The sequence below is a fragment of the Schistocerca nitens genome, chromosome 4 (genome assembly GCF_023898315.1).
Source record: "Schistocerca nitens isolate TAMUIC-IGC-003100 chromosome 4, iqSchNite1.1, whole genome shotgun sequence".
Taxonomy (NCBI): Eukaryota; Metazoa; Arthropoda; class Insecta; order Orthoptera; family Acrididae; genus Schistocerca; species Schistocerca nitens.
The window spans coordinates 274,122,438-274,147,915 of record NC_064617.1 but is presented as its reverse complement, the minus strand read 5'-3'; positions in this window follow the sequence as shown (position 1 = coordinate 274,147,915).

Genomic DNA, 25,478 nt, shown 5'->3' with positions numbered 1-25,478 from the left:
TCCTCTCTACTTCGACCATCATTAGTTATTTTGCTCCCCAAATAGCAAAACTCCTTTACTACTTTAAGTGTCTCATTTCCTAATCTAATTCCTTCAGCATCACCCGACTTAATTCGACTACATTCCATTATCCTCGTTTTGCTTTTGTTGATGTTCATCTTATACCTTCCTTTCAAGACACTGTCCATTCCGTTCAACTCTTCTTCTAAGTCCTTTGCTGTCTCTGACAGAATTACGATGTCATCGGCGAACCTCAAAATTTTTGTTTCTTCTCCATGGATTTTAATACCTACTCCGAATTTTTCTTTCGTTTCCTTCACTGATTGCTCAATATACAGATTGAATAACATCGGGGAGAGGCTACAACCCTGTCTCACTCCCTTCCCAACCACTGCTTCCCTTTCATGCCCCTCGACTCTTATAACTTCTATCTGGTCTCTGTACAAATTGTAAATAGCCTTTCGCTCCCTGTATTTTACCCCTGCCACCTTCAGAATTTGAAAGAGATTATTCCAGTCAAAATTGTCAAAAGCTTTCTCTGAGTCTACAAATGCTAGAAACGTAGGTTTGCCTTTCCTTAATCTTTCTTCTAAGATAAGTCGTAAGGTCATTATTGCCTCACGTGTTCCAACATTTCTACGGAATCCAAACTGAACTTCCCCGATGTCGGCTTCTACCAGTTTTTCCATTCGTCTGTAAAGTATTCGTCTTAGTATTTTGCATCCGTGACTTATTAAACTGATTGTTCGGTAATTTTCACATCTGTCGGCACCTGCCTTCTTTGGGATTGGAATTATTATATTCTTCTTGAAGTCTGAGGGTATTTCGCCTGTCTCATACATATTGCTCACCAGATGGGAGAGTTTTGTCAGGACTGGCTCTCCCAAGGCCTTCATTAGTTCTGATGGAATGTTGTCTACTCCCGGGACCTTGTTTCGACTCAGGCCTTTCAGTGCTCTATCAAACTCTTCACGCAGTATCGTATCTCCCATTTCATCTTCATCTACATCCTCTTCCATTTCCATAATATTGTCCTCAAGTACATCGCCCTTGTATAGACCCTCTATATACTCCTTCCACCTTTCTGCTTTCCCTTCTTTGCTTAGAACTGGGTTTTGATCTGAGCTCTTGATATTCATACAAGTGGTTCTCTTTTCTCCAAAGGTCTCTCTAATTTTCCTGTAGGGATTATCTATCTTACCCCTTGTGAGATAAGCCTCTACAGCCTTACATTTGTCCTCTAGCCATCCCTGCTTAGCCATTTTGCACTTCCTGTTGATCTCATTTTTGAGACGTTTGTATTCCTTTTTGCCTGCTTCATTTACTGTATTTTTATATTTTCTCCTTTCACCAATTAAATTCAGTATCTCCTCTGTTACCCAAGGATTTCTACTAGCCCTCGTCCTTTTACCTACTTGATCGTCTGCTGCCTTCACTATTTCAACCCTCAGAGCTACCCGTTCTTCTTCTACTGTATTTCTTTCCCCCGTTCCTGTCAATTGTTCCCTTATGCTCTCCCTGAAACTCTGTACAAACACTGGTTCTTTCAGTTTATCCAGGTCCCATCTCCTTAAAATCCCTCCTTTTTGCAGTTTCTTCAGTTTTAATCTAAAGTTCATAATCAATAGATTGTGGTCAGAGTCCACATCTGGCCCTGGAAATGTCTTACAATTTAAAACCTGGTTCCTAAATGTCTGTCTTACCATTATATAATCTATCTGATACCTTTTAGTATCTCCAGGCTTCTTCCATATATACAACCTTCTTTTATGATTCTTGAACCAAGTGTTAGCTATGAATAAGTTGTGCTCTGTGCAAAATTCTACCAGGAGGTTTCCTCTTTCATTTCTTAGGCCCAATCCATATTCACCTACTACGTTTCCTTCTCTTCATTTTCCTGCTACCGAATTCCAGTCACCCATGATTATTAAATGTTCATCTCCCTTCAGTATCTGAGTAACTTCTTTTATTTCATCATACATTTCTTCAATTTCTTCGTCATCTGCAGAGCTAGTTGGCATATAAACTTCTACTACTGTAGTAGGCGTGGACTTCGTGTCTATCTTGGCCACAATAAGGCGTTCACTATGCTGTTTGCGGTAGTTTACCCGCACTCCTATTTTTTTATTCATTATTAAACCGACTCCTGCATTACCCCCATCTGATTTCGTATTTATAACCCTGTATTCGCCTGACCAAAAGTCTTGTTCCTCCTGCCACCGAACTTCACTAATTCCCACTATATCTAACTTTAACCTATCCATTTCCCTTTTTAAATTTTCTAACCTACCTGCCCGATTAAGGGATCTGACATTCCACGCTCCGATCCGTAGAACTCCAGTTTTCTTTCTCCTGATAATGACGTCCTCGTGAGTAGTCCCCGCCCGGATATCTGAATGGGGGACTATTTTATCTCCGGAATATTTTACCCAAGAGGACGCCATCATCATTTAACCATACAGTATAGCTGCATGCTCTCGGGAAAAATTACGGCTGTAGTTTCCCCTTGCTTTCAGCCGTTTGCAGTACCACAACAGCAAGGCCGTTTTGGTTAGTGTTACAAGGCCAGATCAGTCAATCATCCAGACTGTTGCCCCTGCAACTACTCAAAAGGCTGCTGTGCCCCCCTTCAGGAACCACACGTTTGTCTGACCTCTCAACAGATACACCCTCCCCCTCCCCCCGTTGTGGTTGCACCTACGGTACGGCCATCTGTATCGCTGAGGCACGCAAGCCTCCCCGCCAACGGCAAGGTCCATGGTTCTTGGGGCGGGGGGTTATCAGTGGTAACAACATGTTAATTTGGAGTTTGTGCTTTGATTTGCTGTTGACAAACAGAAATATGGTAAGGAAATCATATTAACTAGCAATTACAACTAACTTATCACAAGCCTTAAAAATGTACATGATGTTTTTTCTCTTAATTTCCTTTATTTTCGCAAACATTGTGTTGCGTTAATTATTATTTTGCAGTAACAAAAAACCCTACACCGGTAGGAAAGTTTGACATTCGTGCTCATTTAACTGTGGTGTAACAATTAAAATAGTAAAAAGTCTGATTGCGAGTCGAATTTGGTAGAAAAGCGTATATCAGTTTAATGCGAAAGCAGTACGGACAAAACTTGAAAGAACGTGCTGGTGCCGAATTCAAGTTTTGAGAAGTGGCAAAGCCTCTGGCAATCCTATCTTGATGGAGCAAGGCCATATTGTGAAGATCGTTATAAGCTGTAAGCTTAAATAAATACCAATTTTATGATATGTGTCCTGTACTTATTATACAAACTCTCTGTTAATAAATTATCATCTCCCGTATTGGACTTTTCACAGCATGATGCAAATATCTGTAATAATGTGGTACCTCATGAAAATTGTTGCAGTAGCAAATCAGATCTGAGGAAGGTATCAACCTAGTGAAAGACCGGCAACTAGACCTTAAAGCAGAGAAATGTATGTTCAAATAATTTACGGGTTTGCTGCCGGGTGACGTCGTCGACCACCGCCGATATTTCGGCAGGAGCACACCCTGCCATTCTCAAGGCACAACTGCAAGGAGGTAGTAACGTGCAAGGGAGTTTAATACCTCGGTTCACACAGGAGAAACAAGGAAGATACCACACACAGAACAAGTAACCGCAAAGTCAACACACAACCAAAGATAACCAACATCATAAATATCGATAGTGACTATTAATCAACAGGTTAGGTAGCCCTAATTCTGTCCCTCTGTTTTTTGATGAGAGACAGAGCCGGATTCCAAGCAGCATTTAGACAAAATCCACCATCTCTGTTTATAAGGCTGCTTGATAGTTTGATTTCAACAGCTTCCTTAATACACTATCCCAATAGCTGGACATGCAAGCCAGAATCTCCGTGTTGTTGTATCCCATAGGATGACCGGTGTCGAGGCAATGCTCTGCAATAGCGGATTTCATCGGCTGTTGTAAGCGTGTGTGACGCTTATGTTCAATACACCGGTCTTCCACAGTCCTGATTGTTTGACCAATATATGACATGCCACAACTGCAAGGAATACGATAGACACCAGCCTTACGCAAACCAAGATCATCTTTTACGGACGCCAACAGGACCTTTTTATTAGAAGGTAGTCGAAAAACACATTTCACATCATATTTCCGAAAAATACTGCCAATCCTGTTGGAAATGCTTCCTGCATAAGGCAAAAAGGCCGTAGACTTAGGTGCCACTTCGTTGCTATCGTCACTCACCCGTTGCACAGAAGGCTGATAGCGCAACGCACCTTTGATCTGCCTCTCCTTGCAGTTGTGCCTTGAGAATGTCAGGGTGTGCTCCTGTCGAAATATCGGCGGTGCTCGACGACGTCACCCGGCAGCAAACCCGTAAATTATTTGAACATTCAATTCGCCGGGAAAAGTTAAGGTCTCAGAGAAATGTTTAGTTGTACAATTCACAAAACGCAAACAATGCGATAGCGTTTGACTGCAGGGCTAATGAGTTACAATAGGAATTAATCATGCAATATAAATAAGTAAGAGTAGCAGTGTGTTGGGGTGTGAAGTAGTGAGATGATGTAAGATCAATTACAAGCGTTTCAAATGCTAGATGGTCCAGTGGGGATGGAATAGTGGAAATCTGCAGATTGCTTACAAGGCACTGTATTAGCCATCTCGTCGTTTCGGTCAGCAAAGCACGAGGTGATAATATATCAGTGGTCCATCGGAAATTTGAATATAGTGGTTCCTTCTGCTGCACTGATCCGGAGGTGCTATCAATAATTTCAGTACATACGATGCTTCACACAACAACTAAAACGCATAAGCTATCAACTCAAGAGTAGAAGGAGAGACATCGACTTATAATGTGAATAATTCTTGCCCAGCCGGCAAAACTTATCGCAAAAGGCTAGTCAACAGTTGCAGATAGCAGCATCATTAGTGTGGATTATTCTGCAGGAAGCGATTGCAGTGGACTTGGATCCTTTAAATAACTGCGACACATACTACAACTGAATCACAAATATTATTACAGGTTAATTTTTACTGTGAAGCATTAATACTAAGCAGCCAGGTTGCTAACGCTAATTATTAAAACCAAATAGCTCAGATACCGCTTTCGAACTGTGAAGTTCATCATCAGACGGCAATTCACTTTTAAAATTACATATAGCTCACTCGGTGCATGTGACGTTGGTTGGTTTTCGTTGTGGCGTAAGTTCTTTGGTGTGATCCTGTCCTACAGAAAAAGGAAAGCGAAAGAAAAATTAATGCTTCATTGAAATTAGTCTAACAGTGATTTAAAACAACATTAACAATTTGCTAAGCTAAGAGTTGAGTTAATTTTGCGTTACTCACATCAAAAATCCTCCGTCTTTTGGTAACACTGTTGACTACGTAGGAAGAAGTCTATAATTCACCGAATACCAAGCAAGATTTAAATTTTCCTGAACTTTGAAAACGTATACATTGCAGAGCACCATATATATACTTAAGTAATCTGACCACACATATGTTTATACACAAAGATGGCGATTTACAAATACAAAATTACGTGAAAGAATGTGTCTCTGAGGGAAGTTAAAATATGCGCATAGAAGTTACGACAGCAAATTCGCCGAGCGTAAATGTCAGAGTAACCGCAATATACACTGAATACGCGTTAACGTAAAGAAATCATGAAAGAATTTATGGAAATAAATGTTCTGTTAAATTCTGTGAAATACAAAAGCAAAACAAAATAATTTTGAGACACAGAAGTAAATGTACATTATTGCAGTAAATATTACGAAGAACTTGCTACCAAAAGGCATTATGATGATTATTGTAAAGTGTGTAATAGACAGGTTGTGAGACACAATTTTACATAGATATGTATTATGACAGCGGATGCTGTATTAACATTGTCACAGTAAGTTGAAAGTATAAATTAATCAGATTACTGTTAACTTACGAAAAATCTGTAACGTGCATTAGATTCTATTCTAGTATATTTATTTTAAGAATAAACCTGTATTTGATTGTAGGCACGGTGTTACCAAGACAGTTTTCGACAAAATAACACAAATATTACCAACTGTATAGAAGAAGCTTCGAATTTTAACCATGCGCAGGGACATAGTACAATGGACCATTGGTAAATCGTGAACGAAACTGTAGAAGCAAATGGGCGTGATGTACTACTTTGTCTCGGAGTCGTTGTTTCTGAAAAATATTTTGACTTAATTTCAAAAAATACCGACAGGCCTTGGAAAAAAGGCATTTATTAAACCTGTGCCAGCCTGCTGAAGAACATACACGTCAGTACTGAAACTTCGATCATGTTTCGTAGTGTCAGTGTTGAATAAGATGATTCCACATCGCCAAAACTGTTCTCAGCAGTCCTAGAGGAAGCCGCATGATCCTTAAACTTGAAAAAAGGAACATGTAATAATGGAAATTATATGAATTACCTAAATTTTTTGATGACATGTCTCAACAATGGATGGAGCGAATTTGAATGTCGGTTTGAAAATGTCACAATAAACTTAAAATAATGTGTAACAACCATATACAAATAAAACAGTATATTTAAGTCACTTGAAGATAACAACTGGTCTAACGAGAACAGAAATAAACAGATGAGCACAATTTCTCGTTCAAAATGGCTCTGAGCACTATGGGACTTAACTTCTGAGGTCATCAGTCCCCTAGAACTTAGAACTACTTACACCTAACTAACCTAAGGACACCACACACATCCATGCCCGAGGCAGGATTCGAACCTGCGACCGTAGTGGTCGCGTGGTTCCAGTCTGAAGCGCCTAGAACCGCTCGGCCACTCCGGCCGGCTACAATTTCTGGAGCTGTGAGCTAAACAAAATAGTTTTCTAAACGTAAGTTTCATTTTGAGACAAAAGGAAAGTTTAGAATAATGTATGTTACTGGTTTTTGACTTGTGGTGGTAAGGCATTTACTTTTAACAGGAAAAACATTAAAATACTGATGGTTGTATTGTAAACAATGGAGAGATGCACAATGGAAATTACAAGCAAAGAGAAAAAAACAGTGACATAGATGAAGGAAAAAGTTATGATTGCTATGGAAATGAAATGGAGATAGACAGGACATACATCCATGTGAATAGATATTCGATGAACCAAAGAAGTAGTTAACCGAATTCCAAGAGGTTTTAAAAGAACGAGTAAATAACCTAGCGGAAGGAGGGTAGAGGACTTTAGAAAATATACAAGAGCAAGGTAATGTGCACAGCAGTAGAATCTCAAGTGTGGCAAAATCTAGGGAAGGCTTTTATTTATTCAGTGATGGCTATTAAATGGCTGATATGATGACCACCTTCATGATGACGACAACGATGACCACCTTCATGATGACGACAACGATGATGATTATTATGAAGGCAACGAATGAGTCGTGTGAAGTTAGCACCCCTTTTTCGAGAAATATACATTTTTTTCACAGTTCTTGTTAGATGTGCCATAGTTCTAGAGTTCTTTGTACAAAATTTCAATAGTTCTGCAAAATGTAACGAAGAAAACAACAATACTCGAAAAAATTTTCGTATCGAAAACATTCTCTGACAATTTCCGCAAAATGTAAATAAGTACAAGAGTTCTGAGCACAGTTCTGAACAGAGCTCCAAGAGTTCTATCGAAAATCCAAGTAACATTTTTTTGTGCAGCTAATAGTTTACGAGATAATTGCAATTTAAGGAGAAAATCTTTTCACTTACTGTGAAGTTGGCACCCTTTTTTTCACAAATGTATATTATTTTCGGAGTTCTTGATAGATATGCCATAGTTCTAGAGTTCTTTGTGCAAAATTTGAATAGTTCTGCAGAATTTAACGACGAAAACAATATTCGAAAAAATTTTCGTATCGAAAACATTCTTCGTCAATTTTCGCAAATTGTAAATAAGTACGACAGTTCTGAGCACAGTTCTGAACAGAACTCCAAGAGTTCTATCGAAAATCCCAGTAACATTTTTTTGTGCAGCTAATAGTTTACGAGATAATTGCAATTTAAGGAGAAAATCTTTTCACTTACTGTGAAGTTGGCACCCTTTTTTTCAGAAATGTATATTATCTTCGGAGTTCTTGACAGATATGCCATAGTTCTAGAGTTCTTTGTGCAAAATTTGAATAGTTCTGCAGAATTTAGCGACGAAAACAATATTCGAAAAAATTTTCGTATCGAAAACATTCTTCGTCAATTTTCGCAAATTGTAAATAAGTACAACAGTTCTGAGCACAGTTCTGAACAGAACTCCAAGAGTTCTATCGAAAACCCCAGTAACATTTTTTTGTGCAGCTAATAGTTTACGAGATAATTGCAATTTAAGGAGAAAATCTTTTCACTTACTGTGAAGTTGGCACCCTTTTTTTCAGAAATGTATACTTTTTTCAGATTTCTTGATAGATATGCCATAGTTCTAGAGTTCTTTGTACAAAATTTCAATAGTTCTGCAGAATTTAGCGACGAAAACAATATTCGAAAAAATTTTCGTATCGAAAACATTCTTCGTCAATTTTCACAAATTGTAAATAAGTACAACAGTTCTGAGCACAGTTCTGAACAGAACTCCAAGAGTTCTATCGAAAACCCCAGTAACATTTTTTTGTGCAGCTAATAGTTTACGAGATAATTGCAATTTAAGGAGAAAATCTTTTCACTTACTGTGAAGTTGGCACCCTTTTTTTCAGAAATGTATACTTTTTTCAGATTTCTTGATAGATATGCCATAGTTCTAGAGTTCTTTGTACAAAATTTCAATAGTTCTGCAGAATTTAGCGACGAAAACAATATTCGAAAAAATTTTCGTATCGAAAACATTCTTCGTCAATTTTCACAAATTGTAAATAAGTACAACAGTTCTGAGCACAGTTCTGAACAGAACTCCAAGAGTTCTATCGAAAACCCCAGTAACATTTTTTTGTGCAGCTAATAGTTTACGAGATAATTGCAATTTAAGGAGAAAATCTTTTCACTTACTGTGAAGTTGGCACCCTTTTTTTCAGAAATGTATACTTTTTTCACAGTTCTTGACAGGTATGCCATAGTTCTAGAGTTCTTTGTACAAAATTTCAATAGTTCTGCAGAATTTATCGAAGAAAACAACAATACTCGAAAAAATGTTTCTATCGAAAACATTTTTTGTCAATTTTCGCAAAAATTAAACTTGTACAACTGTTCTGAGGACAGTTCTGAACAGAACCCCAAGAGCTCTATCGAAAATCCTAATAACATTTTTCTATGGCGATAATAATTTGTGAAAAATTGATTTAATGTGGTACACACTTTCTCTACAGAAAATATAAATATATTCGTACAACAGTTCTGATGACAGTTCTGGACACCACGTGAAGAGTTCTATCGAAATTCCTAGTAGAATTTTTTAGTGCAGGTAATAGTTTAAGAGGTAATTGCAACTTAATTAAGAATTCCATAAGAGCTCCTACTGTGAAGCTGGCACCCTTTTTTTCAGAAATATATATTTTTTTCAGAGCTCTTGATAGATGAGTCATAGTTATAGAGTTCTCTGTACAAAATTTCAATAGTTATGCAGAATTTAGCGAAGAAAACAACATTGTATAACATAGCTGATTCAGGAACCCTTTCCTTCTGATACAATTCTTACTGTTGCCACAATAAATCACTTGTGCATAGATTGCAACGGTACTGATCATTACAAAAATACAACCATTGACCAGCGGCGCACATTTCTTGCAGCGTTGTACAAAGCATTCGGCTTATCCGCTGTGAAAATACCACACTTAACGCTATTTTAAAATTTACGGTGGATGGCTTCCGTTTATCTACAATGTTAGCATCTATCGAATTATCTTCATGCAAACGTGATGCCTGGATCACACACGTCCCCTTTTTAGGTACGGAGGAAACTAGAGTTCAGTCTTGTGGAAGCCAAAAAAGGAAATGTGGGCATCCCTTCTTTTACTGATAGCAAACTCTAGAGAAATCTCCACGCTTGTTTTTCTTCATCATGCTAACAAAAGAAAAATTCTCCCTTCATAGCTCTATTATCATTCCAGTACTAGTAAACCAGTTGTCCGCTTTCACATTCCGACCTGACTGATATATAGGTTTACACAGTCACAGAACAACATCAAAATGTTTATTGCTCAGTTGGTAAATCCTTCTGGTTGCAACACAGCGTATATTTCCAAATTTTACAGGTAAAATACTTAAGAATCTACACTTAAGAATCCATACTCGTTTGTTTTGATTGATACATATTGGCGAAAACTGTACCTTCCACAGAATCCTTCCAGCTTCTTGTCTACTGTAACATTTTCTCCAAGGGTGTAAGATTTGTGGTAGTTGCGTACAAACACAGTAAATATTTCCCGAATAGCTGTTAGCTTGTCTAATTGTCTCCTTTCATCACGAATAGCGCGACTGTAAAATCTAAGGCTCTCCAGAATAAATTTGAAACGTTTTATGTTCATTTGCGAGGTGAAATTTTTCAATGCCATCACCATCAGTTCCACACAGATCTTCCAGGCTTTATCTGTTACTTTTGTTAACAACAATTAAAAACAAGAGACTCATGAAGGCTTTCAGTTCAATATCATCTATTGATTTTACCCCTCTCTCACGCTGAAATGAGGCTTTGATGCTATCAAAATTCTGATTGGAATACAAAACTACAATAGACAAATATCGTTATCTATGAGGTAATTACAGCATCACAAATGCTGCCTTGGCTGCACCTATTGGTACAGGTAAATTTCGAATAATATTATGCTCTTCGAACAATATGCTTTGGATTTCTTCAACACTATCTAGTACTTCCCACTTACAATAATAAAATTCCTATAAAATAACGCAACCACGCGCAGTGTATTAATCTGAAATTTGACGTTCAGACAGCGGACACTGACTATTAAACAGTTCAAACAGAATTTAAGTGCAGTTTACATTCTGGATTAGCTTTGTACTACTTACTACGTTGATAAACAAATAAATTAATCGCTGAAATGAAATACGAAAGGGCACAGTGGATAAAAACGAGCAGTCGGCTCATATCTCATCAAGAGAGCATTAGCGTCGATACTGAATCATACAACAATGAAAGGCACACATGAAGTGTATACTTTTAGAATCAGGAAGAACCAGATGAATTTTATTACGTAAAACAGTAATTGTTTTGAGCTCTCATGACATCCAGGACCCACTAACAGCTAAAAATATGCCCAGGACCCTCATGATGACAGTTATGTGGCAACATCACCAGCCGCTAGGATACATAAAAACATGTGCTGTGTGTAACGAATAAATTTGAAATTGTTGTCGTTAATATTGTTGCAAACATTTGTTCTAGTTAGAAAGGAAGTGTGGAAGTTTGATGAGTTACACTACAGCGAGAGTTAAAAGTCTTTACAATGTATAGAAATGTAAGTATATTTACTGAATATATCGTACAAACTAACTAAGTAGTATGTTTAAATCCTAATTCAATACATGACTGATAGAGGTGTTATAATGTTGAGGGGATACAGTATTAAAGTTAATAAGAAGTTCGAAATTTGTAAATAAGAACTTCGTTTATTTGGTCCTCAGTAATCCGGATTTCCGGTTTATCCGGATTCATATTTTGTGTCCCTTGGTATTTTTCTCTTTTTTTCTTGTAACACGAAGATGTGTAGTCGGTGAGGTACATAGGCTGCTTATCACTAGGCCGGTAATTTAGTCTAGTACTGAGTGATAAGGAAGTCGGAGTGTGTGAATGACATTGTTTCTCAAGTATTGTACATTAATATAACGGTGTATTGATGCCCATCAAGTAAGTTGCATAGTAACCACGCCAACAGCACTCCACCACAGCTCATTGTACCTCTGGTGCGATTCTCGACAGGTGTGACACCATCTGGTTAGTGGCGCGTGTGAATGTATCTGCTCTCTCAGCCATCTGTTTGTTTTGCACTGACGAGCCTTCTCTCCTTGAATCATCTAAGCGTGCACATCCCACGCTTCCACCTACAGTTACTACAGTCAGTCTTAAGAAGGTGTACTGGCATTTGTATAGTGCTGAACATTTAGACTTTTTGTATTTAGTAGAATATACATCCGGGTTTTCGATTTTCGGTTTTCCAAAATAAAAGTGAGAATTTACGATCGTACTCATAGCTGTACTTCCAGCAGTACTTTATCTCCTGCGTTCACAATTTCGTAGAAGTTGTCCTACGAAAACTGCAGAAGAAGCACTCCTGGACGAAAGGATATTGTGACGATATTCTTTCGTCACAGCCTGGGGTTAGAGACCCGGTCCGGCACACAGTTTTTATCTGCCAGTAAGTTTCACATCGGCGCACACCCACTGCAGAGTGAACACACAATCTATTTCATAATCTACTGGCACCATAAAAATGTTATGAGGGTTTTGAAAGAACTCTTTCGGTGCTATCCAGAACTGTCAGCAAAACGGTTGTGCCAATTTATTATAATGTAGACCAAGTGGGTCTCTCGAAAATGCTATTATCTCATTAACTGTTATCCCCACAAAAAATGTTATTACAGTTGCCGGTAGAACTCTTAGGGTCGTATTAAGAAATGCCATCAGATCTTTTGTACGAATTTATTACTTTTACATGACAAAAGTGAGTCCCACATTAATTATCTCATATAATGTCATCGTCACAAATAATGTTATTATAGTTTGTGGTAGAACTCTGTGGGTGATATTCAGAACTGTCATCAGAACTATTCTACGAATTTTGCTATATTAGATAAAGTGAGCATCAGATTAAAACAATTATTGTATAAACTATTATCGCCACAAAAATGTTCTTATCATTTTCAATGCAACTCTTCCGGTGCTATCCAGAATTGCCAACAGAACTGTTATACAAATTTATTTTTTCCAAAGTGACAAATAATTTTGTACCATACCAAAATTTTGCCGAGTTAATGTTTTCTTCCCGAAATTCTGTAGAACTATTCGTGTTTTGAGCAGGGAAATCTAGAACTATTGCATATAAATCAAGAACTGTGAAAAAAATTTATATTTATCGTAGAAGGGGTTCAAACTTCACGGGAAATGCTCATAAGCATTCCTTAATAAAGGCAGTTACTAAGTAAACAATTACCTGCACAGAATATGTTACTAGTATTTTCGATAGAACTCTTACAATGCTATCCAGAGCTGGCATCAGAGCATACGAACAAACATAATTTTTTTTAGTAAGAGTGCCCCACAATTAATCAATTACCATACAAACTATTATAACCACAAAAAATGTTATTATGATTATCGATAGAAGTCTTGAGCTGTTAACCAGAACTGTTCATCAAAACTGTTGAACGAATTTACTTTTTCTGTGGAGAAAGTGGGTCTAACATCAAAGCAGTTACCGTATAAACTATCATCGCCACAAAAAGATGTTATTAGGATTTTCGATAGAGCTCTTGGTGTTCTGTTCAGAACAGTTGTACAAATTTACTTTTTGCGAAAATTGACAAAGAATGTATTCGATAAGAAAAATTTCTGGAGTATTGTTGTTTTTCTCGCTAAATTCTGCAGGACTATTCCAATTTTGTACAAATAACTCTAGAACTATGACATTTCAATCAAGAACTATGAAAAAATATATATTTCTGAAGAAAAGGATTCCAACTTCACAGTAAGTGAAGAGGTTCCCTCCTTAAATTGCAATTATCTCGTAACGTGTTAGCTGCACAAAAAATTGTAATTAGGATATTCGATAGAACTATTGGGGTTTTGTTCAGTACTGCCCTCAGAACTGTTGTCCGAATTTACTTTTTGCGATAATTAATAACGAATGTTTGCTATTCGAATTTTTTTGAGTATTGTTGTTTTCTTCGTTAAATTCTGCAGAACTATTGAAATTTTGTACAAAGAACTCTAGAACTATGCCATATCTATCAAGAACTCTGAAAAAAAAACATTTCTGAAAAAAATGTGGGCAACTTCACAGTAAGTGAAAAGATTTCTCATTAAAATGCAATTATCTCGTAAAATATTAGCTGCAGTAAAACATGTTACTTGGATTTTCGAAACAACGCTTGAAGCTCTGTTCAGAACTGTGCTCAGAACTCTTGTACTTATTTACATTTTGCGGAAATTGCCAAAGAATGTTTTCGATACGAAAATTTTTCGAGAATTCTTGTTTTCTTCGCTAAATTCTGCAGAACTATTGAAATTTTGTACAGAGAACTCTATAACTATGACTCATCTATCAAGAGCTCTGAAAAAAATATATATTTCTGAAAAAAAGGGTGCCAGCTTCACAGTAGGAGCTCTTATGGAATTCTTAATTAAGTTGCAATTACCTCTTAAACTATTACCTGCACAAAAAAATTCACTAGGATTTTCGATAGAACACTTCACGTGGTGTCCAGAACTGTCATCAGAACTGTTGTACGAATATATTTATATTTTCCGTAAAGAAAGTGTGTCCCATATTAAATCAATTTATCTCAAACCATTATCGCCATAGAATAATGTTGTTTGGGATTTTCGATAGAGCTCTTGGGTTCTGTTCAAAACTGTCCTCAGAACTGTTGTACAAGTTTAATTTTTGCGAAAATTGACAAAAAATGTTTTCGATACGAAAAATTTTTCGAATATTGTTTTCGTCGCTAAATTCTGCAGAACTATTGAAATTTTGTACAAAGAACTCTAGAACTATGGTATACCTGTCAAGAACTGTAAAAGAAATATACATTTCTGAAAAAAAGGGTGCCAACTTCACAGTAAGTGAAAAGATTTTCTTCTTAAATTGCAATTATCTCGTAAGCTATTAGCTGCGCAAAAAAATGGTACTTGGGTTTTCGATAGAACTCTTGGAGTTCTGTTCAGAACTGTGCTCAGAACTGTTGTACTTATTTACAATTTGCGAATATTGACGAAGAATGTTTTCGATACGAAAATTTTTTCGAATATTGTTTTCGTCGCTAAATTCTGCAGAACTATTGAAATTTTGTACAAAGAACTATAGAACTATGGCATATCTATCAAGAAATCTGAAAAAAGGATACATTTCTGAAAAAAAGGGTGCCAACTTCACAGTAAGTGAAAAGATTTTCTCCTTAAATTGCAATTATCTCGTAAGCTATTAGCTGCACAAAAAAACGTTACTTGGGTTTTCGATAGAACTCTTGGAGTTCTGTTCAGAACTGTGCTCAGAACTGTTGTAGTTATTTACAATTTGCGAAAATTGGCGAAGAATGTTTTCGATACGAAAATTTTTTCGAATATTGTTTTCGTCGCTAAATTCGGAGGAACTATTGAAATTTTGTACAAAGAACTCTAGAACTATGCCATATCTATCAAGAACTCTGAAAAAAATATATATTTCTGAAAAAGGGGTGTCAACTTCACAGTAAGTGAAAAGATTTTCTCCTTAAATTGCAATTATCTCGTAAGCTATTAGCTGCACAAAAAAATGTTACTGGGGTTTTCGAAAGAACTCTTGGAGTTCTGTTCAGAACTGTGCTCAGAACTGCTGTAGTTATTTGCAATTTGCGAAAATTGACGAAGAATATTTTCGATACGAAAATTTTTTCGAATATTGTTTTCGTCGCTAAATTCTGCAGAACTATTGATATTTTGTACAAAGAACTCTAGAACTATGGCATATCTATCAAGAAATCTGAAAAAAGTATACATTTGTGAAAAAAAGGGTGCCAACTTCACAGTAAGTGAAAAGATTTTCTCCTTAAATTGCAATTATCTCGTAAGCTATTAGCTGCACAAAAAAATGTTACTTGGGTATTCGAAAGAACTCTTGGAGCTCTGTTCAGAACTGTGCTCAGAACTGTTGTAGTTATTTACAATTTGCGAAAATTGACGAAGAATGTTTTCGATACGAAAATTTTTTCGAAAATTGTTTTCGTCGCTAAATTCTGCAGAACTATTGAAATTTTGTACAAAGAACTCTAGAACTATGGCATATCTATCAAGAAATCTGAAAAAAGTATACATTTGTGAAAAAAAGGGTGCCAACTTCACAGTAAGTGAAAAGATTTTCTCCTTAAATTGCAATTACCTCGTAAGCTATTAGCTGCACAAAAAAATGTTGCGTGGGTTTTCGAAAGAACTCTTGGAGTTCTGTTCAGAACTGTGCTCAGAACTGTTGTACTTATTTACAATTTGCGAAAATTGACGAAGAATGTTTTCGATACGAAAATTTTTTCGAATATTGTTTTCGTCGCTAAATTCTGCAGAACTATTGAAATTTTGTACAAAGAACTCTAGAACTATGCCATATCTATCAAGAACTCTGAAAAAAATATATATTTCTGAAAAAAAGGGTGCCAGCTTCACAGTAGGTGCTCTTATGGAATTCTTAATTAAGTTGCAATTACCTCTTAAACTATTACCTGCACAAAAAATTTCACTAGGATTTTCGATAGAACTCTTCACGTGGTGTCCAGAACTGTCATCAGAACTGTTGTACGAATATATTTATATTTTCCGTAAAGAAAGTGTGTCCCATATTAAATCAATTTATCTCAAACCATTATCGCCATAGAAAAATGATGTTTGGGATTTTCGATATAGCTCTTGGGGTTCTGTTCAGAACTGTCCTCAGAACTGTTGTACAAGTTTAATTTTTGCGAAAATTGACAAAAAATGTTTTCGATACGAAAAATTTTTCGAATATTGTTGTTTTCTTCGCTAAAATCTGCAGAACTATTGAAATTTTGTACAAAGAACTCTAGAACTATGGTATACCTGTCAAGAACTGTAAAAGAAATATACATTTCTGAAAAAAAGGGTGCCAACTTCACAGTAAGTGAAAAGATTTTCTCATTAAAATGCAATTATTTCGTAAACTATTAGCTGCACAAAAAAATGTTACTTGGATTTTCGAAAGAACTCTTGGAGCTCTGTTCAGAACTGTGCTCAGAACTCTTGTAGTTATTTACATTTTGCGGAAATTGCCAAAGAACGTTTTCGATCGAAAAGTTTTTCGAGTATTGTTGTTTTCGTCGCTAAATTCTGCAGAACTATTGAAATTTTGTACAAAGAACTCTAGAACTATGCCATATCTATCAAGAACTCTGAAAAAAATATATATTTCGGAAAAAAAGGGTGCCAACTTCACAGTAAGTGAAAAGATTTTCTCCTTAAAATGCAGTTATCTCGTAAACTATTAGCTGCACAAAAAAACGTTACTTGGATTTTCGAAAGAACTCTTGGAGCTCTGTTCAGAAATGTGCTCAGAACTCTTGTACTTATTTACATTTTGCGGAAATTGCCAAAGAACGTTTTCGATACGAAAATTTTTTCGAATATTGTTGTTTTCTTCGCTAAATTCTGCAGAACTATTGAAATTTTGTACAAAGAACTCTAGAACTATGCCATATCTATCAAGAACTCTGAAAAAAATGTATATTTCTCGAAGAAGGGGTGCTAACTTCACACGACTCAACGAATGTGGCAGTAAACAGGTAGTCGCTTTGAAATTTTTAGGGTAATTACCGAAAGGTATGAGGACTTAACTGCAACAAGTCACTATGAGGCATGATGTGACACTTAGTGTAGCTGAAAATGTCTGTAGTCACTCAGAAATGCTCTGTGCTGGCTTTTAGGACGAGCGTGACGGTGTAAGAGTGAACTTGGGTTGTGCCGTTTGTGAAGGACGTGGGTTTGGGTAATTTCTCTTCATCGAAAGAACTGTCACAGTACGTGTGCAGCCGTGCACGTTGAAGCATTGATCAATGCCACAACTCGCGGTGGCCAAAGAGGAACAGAGATTTATCTCTTTACTTTTCGGTCGTGCATCGTAGACTCCGTTACTTCTTTCGATATTTCCTCTGAAAACCTTCCAGCTGCCGGTAAGGCTGGGAGTGACAGCGTGTCTGTTTACTCCTTTTGATGCCAAAACGTCAGACTTAATAGATAAGCGGTCAGTGGATCTATGCGGAGGACACAGTTTCAATTCCAGGTATTTTGAGGACTTTATCCTTCCTGGGGTGGCTGGAATTGAATGCACTCAGTCTCGTGATGTTAAGTGAGGAGCTGCTTAAACTATAAGTAGCGGCTCCAGACTCTGTTTAAAACTGACAGCAGCAGGGAGAGTTGTGCTGATTCCATGAACTACATACCGCATCCGAATGAAGTCAGTACTGGAACACCGTTCTCACGGCCGAAATACAGAGTATTCCAAAACGTGTAACTCCTATGACATCTTGTCAATTGCAAGACATATGCACCACAGGTGCTACAGATGTATGGATTCGGTGTGTTGCAGCATCGGATTCGGGCAGACCACAACAGCCAGCCATGGGTTATATGGGCCAGCCACCAGCATAACCTTGCTGTTGTGTGCTACATTAATGCTGGTGTATCGTTCTGCAATGCAGCTGTCAGCTGTAGCGGTGAGCTGCATGGCTACATACAGCAACGTTTCACATTGAGCTTTGTGAAGAGAACAGGGCACCTACCCCAGCATACCTGGCCAGGGGATGTACAGAAATCAGTCAAACACTATGACCGCCTACCTAGTAGCCAGTATGTTCACCTTTGGCATGGAGAACAGTGGCAACGCGTCTTTCCGTGGAATCAATGAGGCCTTGGTAGGTCGTTGGAGGGAGTTGGGAGTTGGCACCACATCTGCACACACAAGCCACCTAATTCCCTTAAATTCCGGGGAGGGGGACGATTAGCTCTGATGCCTCGTTCAATGACATCCCAGATATGTTCGAACGGGTTCAAATCTGGCGCGCTGGGGGGCCAGCACATCATTCGGAACTCGCCACTTATAACAGTGCTGTCTGCTACTGCTATACCATAATCTTAAAGCTGGAGGCAGGTTGTGAAGCAAAATTATCTTATTAAAGCAATTATGGTATAACGCAACAGAGCAGTGTTACCCGCTGAGAGGAATTTTGTTATATTGACCGTGATATACCTAACGGAGGTGGCGTATCGGAAGCGAAACTCAGAAATACGTAAATATTTAAACAGTAATAAATAACATTTAACCTATCCACACTGTTTAAAGGATAAAGAAAACGGTCGCCAGCCTAATTAGGCAAGAGAATGATTAACATTCTTGTACAAGAAAGTAGTTATTAGTAACTTTAACGGACAAACACAACCTATACTTTACCACACGCGAGTGCAATGAACTCTGACACCTGCATATGTCAACGTTAAGATTGGAACTAACAGCTAGAGCAGCACAAACTATTTGCAAAATTATAACAGATAACGGAACACACTATTATTCAAACTCAATAGGCTTTATAACATTACTATTAATATTCACTGCCGAATCATAAATAGGACGTAGGTTAAGTTTTATTTTTTCAAACATTTTCCTAGCTGACATAAAATTATAAATGTAGTTCACTGCAAAATTATGAACTGGTCACAGGTTAAATATCTCTCAACTAAATACTATTCTATTTAGAATGAAAGTAAACTGGAATTCACTAACAGGTTACTTCTCACTGTCTTTTGAATAAAGAAATTATTGTTTTCATAGATAATGGTAAAGGATAACCTCTGAATCTTATTACACTATAAATATGCACTTTCAATACTAAAAAGAAACAAGTGCTTAGCAAGCATCCAACTTTCCACAACTGCAATTCACATTTACTGCAGTGAGATACAATGTCAACAAATTTACAAGAAACTGACTCACCTTTTAAAATTTACTACAGGCAGCACTATGATCATTAACTAAACAAAACTTTATAAGCCTCAGTTTTAATAACTTCTAATTTTTAAAAGAAACAGCAAATTGTCTTTATTACCACAGTCTTCTACTTTCAAGTAAATGATGAAATAGGTGACTTTGAAACTCCAAAAAAACTTTAAATTGGACGATTTCCATCACTGGGAGGCTTTCAATTTTTCCACGAACTAGGTAATCTCGGTAATCATAGTTCAAATGGAGAGGAACCTGAGAGGTATTGTGATAGGGAAAAAATCAAGGTAGGTACATAAATTCAGTTATAAGTTACCTTATAATTGAGCACACTAACACATCCAACAAGCTGATCCTTCACTGTACATTATTATAGTGTTCCGTTACAGTGATTGCGCAATGTGGTGGTAACTGCATGTTGGTAGGTGGATTTACAGGTAGAATTGCCGGAATCTGTCATTTCTTGGTGGCGATGACAGACATCAATTCCAGAATAGCTCTAGTTCTTTATCCATCCATCCGAGACATTGGAAAGTGGCACAGAAAGCCTCTCTCAGCACCAGCACAATATACAACTTTTACATGGGCAGTTCACAGTTTGGTAGCTTGTCCCCGACTGACTCTTGTTCCACCTTTTCTACCTAGGCCAACCACAACGTGAGCGCGCAACTAAGTTCCGTTCTCGCCGGGAACCACACTATCTTTTACATACAGGATGACTAAGAACCCTAAGTGAGGATCAGCAGTTTACATAACAGCAACCAAATACATTAAATAAAACAGAACATTTGCACATATTAGTATTTCTACAAAAAATTATTCACCCAAATTCCAAATGTATACAGTGTCTCCCTCCAATTGAGACAAAGAATTTAAATGACAGATATACTACACTGCATAGAATCAAATCATGACATCAAAGTTTTAACAAAGAGAGGAGTATACAATTTTGTGTTATCGATTCAATCAAACAACGTTTACAGAAGCTCAATGATGTAACATTAAATAAAACAAAAGGCAAAATAAATCAGTAGAGTATTAGAGCTATGGTGTTACACTGTGTTCCCCGAACCACCATCATACTCTTGGCCTTGCGACATGGCGCATTATCTTCTTGAAAAGTGCCACTGCCGTCGGGAAACATGATCGTCACGAAGGGGTGTACTTGGTCTGCAACCAGTGTACGATACTCCTTGACAGTCACGGTGCCTTGCACGAGCTCCACTGGACACACAGATGCTCACGTGAATGTTCCCCAGAGCGTAATGGAGCCGCCGCCAGCCCGTCTCCGTCCCGCAATACAGGTGTCAACGAGCAGTTCTCCTGGAAGGTGACGGATTTCCGCACTCCCATCGCCGTGATGAAGAAGGTATCGGGTTGCATCAGATCACGCAACGCTCTGCCACTGCACCAACCTCCAGTGTCGATGGTCTCGTGCCCATTTCAGCCGTAGTACCGATGTCGTGGTGTTAACGTTGGCACACGCATGGGTCGTCGGCTGCCGAGGCCCTTCGTTAGGAGCCTTCAGTGCACTGTGTGCTCAGACACTCTTGTACTGCGTCCAGTATTAAAGTCTGATGTTAGTTAAGCAACAGTTCGCCGCCTGTCCCGTTTTACGAGTCTACCCAGCCTACGACGTCCGACAAGTATAATGAGAGGTGGCCGCTCAGCCACACGACGGCTGGACGTAGTTTCACCTTGGTTTAGCCAAATGTTGAAGACACTCACTACAGAACTCCTCGAACAACCGACAAGTTTCCGAAATGCTCGTGCCAAGCCTCCAGGTCATCATAACCTGTTCTCGATCAAACTCAGATAGGTCACGTGCCTTCCCCATTCTAATCACGCACAGCATGCTCTTCTTATACAACATGCACCGTGCATGTGTCTGTCTAGCAGTCATTCCTTGCCAGGTGACGCTGCTATCGCCTGGACGGGTTTATATCGATAGTAGGTAAGGAGCTAACACAACGTGAGTGGCTTTTCAGTACAGTTATATATGCTTTGGACACAACGGAAATCATACAGCCAACCAGCTACACGCCAAAAGTTTTGCGTCATCTTGTTGGCTGTATGTTTTCAGTTGTATGTAAAACTCTACAGTTTCTTACTGCTGCCATGTTCAAGATTTTTAAGTTATATATACTCTGCTCATCTTAGGGAATCTGGTAATTGCTCTTTTCAGAGAAATAAAAGTCCTGGCGCAATATGACCTGAAGCTGACAGTGCTGTCTACCATTAGAAATGCTGAAAGCCGAACAAAATCAACACGACGACGCAACAAGAAATCTCTAGCCCACATATCTGGAAGGCTCTTCAACAGCGACATTAATTGAGCCTTCGGATCACGTATTAAAATGTATATTTACATTCTACTATTTTTTGCTTTCTCTGTAAATACCAACGATCTATATAAAATATATCTCTGACAAATAGGTATGGCACACCTTCCTAGCGTGAAATACATGAAACGTCATTCAAGTGAGAGGCATAATAACGGTAAGTAAAAGTTATAAAGAAAGTCGCAATTACCTGTAGGGTAACATACATCGGTAATTACACAAATGGGTTTGTTTTCATTATAGTACTGTCACCAGAATAACGGAGAAGCTCGCACATCGCAAACATCACGCTTAACATACCATAGTACAAGGAAAACGCACTTCATATCGGGAATGATTTCTCGAAACGCGTCTTGCGGGCAATAAATAAAGAAAAATTGCATTAGCAGCAACAAAATACTGTTGTATAACAATATAAACTATATGATTCCGTGGTATGAGACGATTAGTAGTCTCAGCATGAAGTTGTAAAACATGGCGGTTAAGTTTTTAATTTGCTTCACATGAGGCAGCGACTTGGCCAGTCTGTGTTGTTTATATAGGTCAGTGGTCGTCAGGTAGTGACACAGTTTGAAGCCATATTGATTTTTAACCGACCGTGACTGTTTCAGTGTTGTTTGTACGGTCACAGTAACCTGATGATGAGACCTAACCTCGAAACACGTTGCCAATTATAAAATTTTAGTGGTCAACAAATTTTGTTATTGGTAAAACCTTCCAGAGAGTGGCATGCTGTCCATACTAAGTAAAATGTGAGCTCTGTGCGACTCTGTTAGACAGGCTGTGGCTGTTCGGCTTTGAGCAGAGTAGAATGGATGAATGCTGTCTGACCACCTGGAAGATGAGTCTTTTGGGGAATTTATTCGTGAAACCCCCGGCAGTCAAGTTGTCAATGTTGTATGTCGATCAACTGTTGGTTTAGTGACGCCGTTCCGAAGTAGAGTAGCGTGCTTTATACAGCAATTTGAACCCATGTTTATTTTTTGTCTTTCACAAAAAAATGGTTCAAATGGCTCTGAGCACTATGGGACTTAACATCTATGGTCATCAGTCCCCTAGAGCTTAGAACTACTTAAACCTAACTAACCTAAGGACATCACACAACGCCCAGTCATCACGAGACAGAGAAAATCCCTGACCCCACCGGGAATCGAACCCGGGAACCCGGGCGCGGGAATGTCTTTCACATTTCGGAAACTTGTTTGCTATGATTTTTTGTTTGTAATTTATGTTTTCAAAGTAAATGATTCTGAAAATTATAAACGTGATTCTCGGAAGGCCTTCAGCCGAATGAATAGCTAAATTTGGAACCACGTCAGCTGTTCGTCAATGCCATGCATTGTAAAGACACTGCTTATGGGACAGATGTTATTTAATGCTGTGTGAAGTTGCGCCACATGTTTAATGTTGTAGCTCTTACCGAGTAGCTTAGCGTGAATTCAGGTGGTCTCTGTCTTGAATCCATGGGAACTTCCTTACCGATAAGTATTAGTGGTGAATTTGCAAAATTTTTCCAGTACCTGTTCTAAATATTTTGGAGATGAGGAGTGCTCCGTGGCCGAGCGGTTCTAGGCGCTACAGTCTGGAACCGCGCGACCGCTACGGTCGCAGGTTCGAATCCTGCCTCTGGCATGGATGTTTGTGACGTCCTTAGGTTAGTTAGGTGTAATTAGTTCTAAGTTCTAGGGGACTGATGACCTCACAAGTTAAGTCCCATAGTGCTCAGAGCCATTTGAACCATTTTTTTTTTTTTTTTGTCTTTCCTATGATTTGTCTGCAATGATTCACTCAGTCTTTTTCTACTCGACTTGCATTTTTGTGATTTGTGCAAAATGAGTTCTTGCATAGAATGGTTGTTGTTTCTAAGCAAGCGTGCGTTTTTACAAGAATTGAAAAACGAGGTCTGAACGAGTTTGACTGTTTTTGTCGGGCTGTGAGGGAAAAAGACGTCATTTCCCTTGAGTGCCCTGGCAGCGTTAAGATACTGTAATTAGCGTATTTCTGCACTATTCACCATCGTTTACATTAATTATATTGTGAAATCACCGAGATTGTGCTAAAATTAAGGTTGAATTATTCAATATATTGGTATTACGCAAATCTCTCGGTGGCCGCTACACGACCTTCCTTGGAGACGTAGTTTATCATTCAACCAAGGACACTTATCTCTTTTAAAACATTTTAAATCACTGCACGCCTTGCCCTCTCCTTTTTTAATTACCAAAGAAAGAATTTTATTTCATTTCAAGCTAATGCGGTGAGTTTTGCTGTAGGATAGAACTGTAAAACAAATACGCATGCACGCCGCTACTCTTCATTTCAGCTAGGAATCGCTGGCACGAGTTTTGCATTATTATAGTGATTGCAAGTGAGTCGAGTAGAGAGAGCAAATTAAAGCAGAAACAGGTGGCATTAAATACTCTGACTTCGTTTTCGTTATGTACTGTATTCATGAAAAGAAGTGTTAACTTCTGTGGGGTTAAATAACTTGTCCAGGATCGTATGCAAATGGGTTCTTTCATCTTTAAGTGGTTGAATATTGTTGGCTGCATTCTTTTTCATTGTTTTGGACTGACTGGATGGCACTAACTTTGACTTATTTTGGGCTAGACAATTCCATGTGGGCAGTTCTTCATGTTCAGTGGGCTTGTGAGGAATTACATCTTAATAGTTCAGTTTTTAATATTCCGTTGCGTAACTTTCGCGTGAGAAAAGCCTAATTTTTAATGCACTTCTATTTCATATTCAGGTACAAAACGCAACAAAAGCAAACCCAGGAAACTTACAACTAATATGGTAGACATGTGTAATAAATAAGCGACGTAAGCAGTTCCCTGATAACTACCATAAGGGTCCATCCTACTGCAATGCCGGCACTGCTGCAGGAATAGTCAGAGACCTGCAGCATAGAACAGAAACACAAATGTCTGTCCAAATCGAACCTAAAACATGTAAATGACACAATTTCAGAGATTTTAGTGGTCTCATAAAGATATAATTTTATGTATGCAGACTGAAACTGTGAGTGAAAATTTCTACCAATGTGGGGAATCGAACCTGAGCCTCCTGCTTACTAGGCAGGTGCGCTAGCCACACCAAAATTTCAGAGAGTCTGAAATTGTGTCATTTCATCTGTATAAGTACCAGGCTCTGGGTTTCAGGCTGGATCTACCATTTACGTTCCATGCTGAGGTGTTATTCCTGAACATGGAGAGCCTTGGCAATTCTGCTCATGTGTAAGGAGGAATTTAGAAGTAGACTGGGGAGGCAGTGAGAATTTGTGTCGAGGTGGAAGGCGTGCCAGGGTAATCCGTGCGGTTAGACAAACCGCTGTGCCAATGTACCAAGGTGGCTTAGTGGGGTAGCTGCAGGAGTACCTGGCCTGGGTGTTGCCCACAACGAAAATTTCTTTCTGCTGCAAAGTGTGTGCTTGTGTGAAACTTCCTGGGAGAGTAAAACTGTGTCTGTGTCTGACATTAGGTTTGTATCTGCCGCCAAATTTTAAAACTTTATGGTG